Source organism: Pseudorca crassidens, chromosome 5 (assembly GCF_039906515.1).
Source record: "Pseudorca crassidens isolate mPseCra1 chromosome 5, mPseCra1.hap1, whole genome shotgun sequence".
Taxonomy (NCBI): domain Eukaryota; kingdom Metazoa; phylum Chordata; class Mammalia; order Artiodactyla; family Delphinidae; genus Pseudorca; species Pseudorca crassidens.
Genome location: NC_090300.1, coordinates 28,207,786 through 28,213,810, shown reverse-complemented (window position 1 = coordinate 28,213,810; position 6,025 = coordinate 28,207,786). Strand labels below are relative to the sequence as shown.

The 6,025-nt window shown below is 40.1% G+C and overlaps 1 protein-coding gene across 13 annotated transcripts in view; it reads right to left on the bottom strand.

Annotated features, from left to right (window-relative positions):
• Positions 1-6,025, bottom strand: part of SLC9A9 (solute carrier family 9 member A9) — a 660,636-nt gene that overhangs the window by 248,888 nt on the left and 405,723 nt on the right. The gene's annotated exons all lie outside the window — the stretch shown is intronic.

Sequence of the window (6,025 nt, the reverse complement as noted above, 5' to 3'; positions counted from 1 at the left end):
GCCGCTTATCTCTCCCTCCAACTTCATTTCCTTGTGTCCAGTTCTTTTAGAGATGGTCCCTTAGTAGAGGTATTTGGACACCCACTTAAATTCTTTCTAGTTTACCAGCCAGCATTCTGGGAAGAGAGGAGGGCCCCAGCAGGGACACAATGCTGCCTCCCCCTCTCCCCATTTTACCAATTAGTGCTCTTGTCCTCAGAGTATAGGCAGGCCAGCGGGTGGGTGGGTTAGGAGGGCCACGTCCATTCTCACAAAGTCCCACAAAAAGATGCTGACCCTCAGGCTGTACTAGACCCCTTCCCATTTATAGGAATTTCCCACTTAAGGGTTTGGTTATTCCTCTCTGTGTCTGGCTTCTGTCATTAACCCCTTCCTCATACATATATCACTACATGCCTGAAGCCCAATCAGGGATAAAATTCAAGCTCCTTCCCTTGGGTTGTCTGGACCTTGGACAAATCAGAAACTAGGGCTAGATGCCTGTATTAGTGCCTGGGAACATTCTAGAGCCTTTAATAAGGTACTTTTTTGCCCAGAACATAGGGAAGACCCTTAAGGAATGGTGCTTTATTCCACAGGCCAGTGTATCTGAGTCCTAGCAACAGTTCAGCCATTACATGAAACATTCAGTAGGGCCAAACAAGCCAGAAATGTTCCTTTAAAATCAGACTACTTTTCCCTGGAAGGTTAGATGGTTTCAAACTCTTTTGTCTCTAATAAACTTGGATGAAGCAAAAGACCCCTGTAGACTACCTGCCCCCACTTGGTACTATAAAAGCAAGCCAAAAACCAAACAACAGATTAGCACAAAGGGGAAGAATGGTGGTGTTTTCCCTAAGAGGGTGGTGTACATCATTAATTTATGCCAGCACTGAGTACAGGCAGTGTCATAAAATTGAATCATTATCACACTAGCCTACAAACCACCATTGGGAACACCTGCAGAAGGAATAAACAGCTGAGATATAGTTCACCTTGTGACCCTAGGAAAGAACCCAGAGGCTGCTCATAGAACTTCACAGTAACTCTCCAGAAACCTGCTGTGTCAGAACTCATGATAGTGCAACTCAGCTTGTTCTCATCTCATCCCACGTGCTACCTGGAGCCCTTCTCTGCCTGTCTGTTTCTAGTTAGCCAAGAGATCTACCTCGGCCCTATGTTGTAGGTCCCTGTGCTATCATCAGAGCAGCATCTTTAGACAAGAAAAGCAAGTCAGAGGATGACTAGTGCTGAGGTCTGAAGTCATTGTCCTAGAAACCCAAAATAACATTTTTTCCAGATCTGAGTCCCAAGGACCACATTTTCACAGATCTCTGGGGAACAGAAGAGTTGTGTAAGTTCAGTTACCTATAATGTCAGAAAAGATTAGACGTTCTTTCTCAACAGAAGAATTCCTTTATTTTTCCATCAGGCATCTTTGCCCCTCTAGTTTGTCCTTGAAAATTTAATTGGAATGGAACAAGGCACAGTACGAAAAGGGAAAAGAAGTATGTTTTCAAGCATAATTTTTAACATCTTGGAACCAATGGAAAAATACATCAGGAATAGTTTGCTGTTTGGGTGTTCACTGCTAAAGCAGTCCATAATAAGGGACATTCTCTTCTCCCTCAAGAACAGATCGGTCACTGCTGACTCCAATCAAGTTCTTTCTCAATGCAACCCAGAACAATTGCATTAAGTGACTTTCCTAAAACCAAAGTCTTATGCTCATTTATTAGATTTTCCTTTCGGGTAATTTGGAGTTCTGTATCATCTCTCCACTGATGAGATTTTTTGGATTTTTGAGCTGTGCCTCCAGAAGCAATTCAATTTCTCTTCTGAAGGAATTGCACAAAGACTTAACATTTTATTAAATCCATTTGCTGCATCTTTCAAGACCTTCAAGGAAATGGCATCCTTAAATTTGGCAGATTCTTTAACAAACACACGCTCTGGTGCGTGTATCCAGCCTTGATGTTTTCTGTGCTGCATCAATCAAATTTAATTAAAATGAGTAGAAAGATTACAGTAATTTCCATTTATCATCCCAAAATGCCATTATGAGACTGAAGCCCTTCATACCTGCACCTGTCAAGCAGGGTGATAAAACTATAATGGGCTGTTCAAGGGGGTTATGTCATTGCCATCCTTAGAAATTTTAAGGTAATAATGAGCAACCATCTGTCTTGAATGTCATCAAAATGGGGACCAGGCCAGCTGATCTCTTAAAACCTATTGAGATAAATTTTTCCCATTAAGCAGTGAATCAGACTCATACATAGAAGGACATGGATCATATATATTTATATGTTAATACTTAAGCATTAATAATGATTTTTTTTCTTGTTTTCTAAAGGTGAAAGAAATGAGAGAAAAAATTGAGACAAAGGGCAAGAGAAAGAGAGAGAGAGAGGACCATCTCTCTGAAAGACTGAAGCTCTACATAGTGGTAAAGAATACAAAGCCATTATTTTGGGGAAAACGTAGTAAAAAATTAAATTTTAGAAAATGCCGAATGAGGTAAGTATACTTTCTTAGGGTTAAGATAAGACAAAAATTAAGAGAAGGCTTTGAATCTTGTTGGCAAGAAATGTCATGGTGAATTAATATGGATCCCCAAAATGTTGCCTATTGGGTAGAGATAGACAGTCCTGGCAGGTGACTCAGATATAGAACTGATGAATCCTGAAGAAAGAGGAAAACAACAGCAGCAAAATGGAATAAAATATCTGTCACAGGATAAAGAGGTGAATAGGATAGGAGATGTGACAGCATCGATACTTTGGTGGAAAAAGAAAAGTCATTCTTGGTTCTACCTATCAAGGCCGTCTCTGGTTAGTGTTAAGGCTGAGAAAGGAAAAGAAGAGAAAAGGGAGGAGTGTTGGTCGGCAAGGACAGGGTTACTTGGGTTCATTGTCATCTACAAAGGGGACAGGGAGGAAGAAGCGAAGCCCAAGGAGAGGAAGAAAATGACAGTGATAAAAGGAGAAAGGAATGAATTAGAGAACATGGTAGTAGAATAGATAAACAAATCCAAGTGCTATTTCTTAAAATGATCAGTATAATATGCAGTTTCATAAATTAAAGAAGGGGGAAAATACATACACATCACTGTCTACTGGAAAAGTCTACAATCAAATATATGAAAAAGACATTAAAATAATAATGGGTTATGGTGCACAGCTCTATCCTTTGGGTGACCTTTTTAACTTCTCTAAGGCTTGTAAAATATGACTAATATTATTATTTACCTCCTGAATTTTTTGGTGAATTTTAATTGGAATAATTTATGTGAAATATATATTTATAATGCCAGGTAATAGTGTTCAACAATTGTTGTTATTAAAATTTTTGAAAAGCTGGAGAGAACAGATGGTTTACTAGGAAAGTAAAGTTGACTGAGGAAGTAGAAAACCTAAGTATTCAATCATATAAGAAATTGAAACCATAATCAAAAAATCACTTCCCAAAATGGCATCAGGTTCCACGGTAGTTTTAAAATATATTCACAATTCTTTGAAACTCCTCCTTCCAAGAGGGGGAGCTTAATTCCCCTCCCACTGAGTGTGGACTGGTCTTAGTGACTTGCTTCTAGCAAACAGAATATGGCAGAAGTGACAGTGTGTGACTTCAGAGAGCAGTTAATAAAGAGCATTGCTGCTTTCTTCTTGCTCTGGGGGAAAGTTACTTTCACACCATGAGGACACCCAAGCAGCCCTATGGAAGGCGCATGGTGAAGAACTGAGGCTTTCTGCCAATGGCTATGTGAGTGAGCTATGTTGGAGTGGATCCTCCAGGCCCAGCTGAGTCTTCAGATACTGCAGCCATGGCCAACAGCTTGTCTGCAACCTCATGTGAGACCCTGAGCTAGAACTACCCAGCTAAGCTGATGCTCCTAGGCTCTGATCCCTCAAAAACAATACAAAATAGTACAAGTTTGTTGTTTTAACTGATACATTTTAGGGTAATTCATTACACAGCAATAGATAAGTAATACACCAAAGGTTGCTTTTTGGAGGTGGGTATTTTTAGCTTGCAGGGCATATCCCTTGAGCATTGGTCTATGCCCAGGTTGGCCCCTGGGTTGCAGAACTGACTCTACCCCTCAGGCCATCGAACTTCCTTGGGCTTCAGTTTCCTCCAATATAATTCTGGGTTTAAAAGTTTATCTTTATATTCCCACCTTGCTCTGAACTTCTTAGATTTTATGACTTAAAATTCTCAACTGCAATTATATACTATGATAAACAAACATAGATGTGTGGTTAAAAGAGTAGCTAAAATTTAATCGAGAAGTTACGGTACCTTTATGTTACAACTTTATCAGACAAGAAAACTTACATGAAAAATTTTCAAGGGAAAGCACATCTCATGTCTTACTTGGCTTTATTTCTCCCTGGGCCCTAGTACCTGGCATATAGGAGATACCTACTACGGAGGGCGCCTAAGGGTCATTTGTGGCCCCTACTCTAATCCAAGTTGGTTGTGGCATACGGCTTCTTAACTAGGGGTTCACAGACAATAATTCTTTCTGGGCACCGAAAGTACAGTGTGTTCCTGCCATTATGTGGGAGCTCCACTCTCATTAGCATTTAAAAGAAAACACTTATTAGCTGAACTACTAAATGTCCTTTATACAATATAATGAGTTTCACTGGAAAGAATCACCAGCTTAGCTAAGGAGAAATTTAAGCACTTTGCCATCATTTATGAATTCAACCCTTCTAGGATGGTATTTTTAAACGTACTTTGAATGAAGGGAAGAAGAAAAGTGGTAGAAATCTTGACAAAAGAAATGTAATTAGAGTTTTTTAAAAATGGCAATTCTATGCTTTATGAAGATATCTTTGATCTTACTTCTCAGAAGCCAGGGAGACAGGGGCATTGTTGCCCCCGACTTTCTCTCTACTCTGTGCCTCAGAACAGGTAACTGGGATGAAACGAGCTTGCTTTTGTTAAAAGTGATGGAGAAAAATTGCACAAAACCATAATCAAAAACCACTGTAATGCAAATCAATAAGGCAGAGGCACACTGCAGGAAACAAGCAATGGAATTACACTTGATCTTTCTTTCAATATCTCAAGATTACCCTAGACATTTGCTTTGTACATCCAACTCAATACATTTAAATTAATGCATCATATCAGAATTAAATAAAACTATTAATTAGCATACATTGTTTCCCCTCTCTATTTTTTATCTTGGAATGTTAAAGGTCATAATTCATTCACTCATTCATTTATTTATTTATTAATTCAGCAACTCCTAAGTTCAAGACAAAACTAAATGGTAAATTTCCATAAACTTTTCATATAGACCACAACATCCTAAGAGATCAGACAGGACAAAAGTATACCTAGAGCCACAGAAGGTTAAGATAAATTTAGACGTTACATATGTAAGCATTTATCAAAAGGAAGTGTGGTGAGCAGGGAGATTGATATCATGGGTTGATGTCATTTTCTTCATGATCCTACCTTCATTATCTTTGTAAGGCACAAATCTGATTATTATCATCATCTCTATGTCTAAAAGCCTTAAGCAAGTATGAGCCTTATAGAATATAGTTCTCCTGGGCTTCCCTGGTGGCGCAGTGGTTGAGAGTCCGCCTGCTGATGCAGGGGAAACGGGTTCGTGCCCCCGTCCGGGAAGATCCCACGTGCCGCGGAGCGGCTGGGCCCGTGAGCCATGGCCGCTGAGCCTGCGCGTCCGGAGCCTGTGCTCCGCAACAGGAGAGGTCACAACAGTGAGAGGCCCGCGTACCGCAAAAAAAAAAAAAGAATATAGTTCTCCTAAACGCAGCACAATGAGACACTAAAATGTCCACCTGAACTCACCTCTCCATTTTAATCCTCAACCTTCTCCCACACCTTTCCCTTTCCTGCTCCACAACCTACACCAGCAGCCCAAACCCACCCCTATCTACTTCCCCAAGGGAACCTGAGCTCCAGGCAGAGTGCGCTATCTCTTTGTCTCTAGGACTTGTCAAGATCATTCTTAGTTTTCTGCTTTTGCATACTCTTTTCTCTTTGTTTTCCTTTCCTA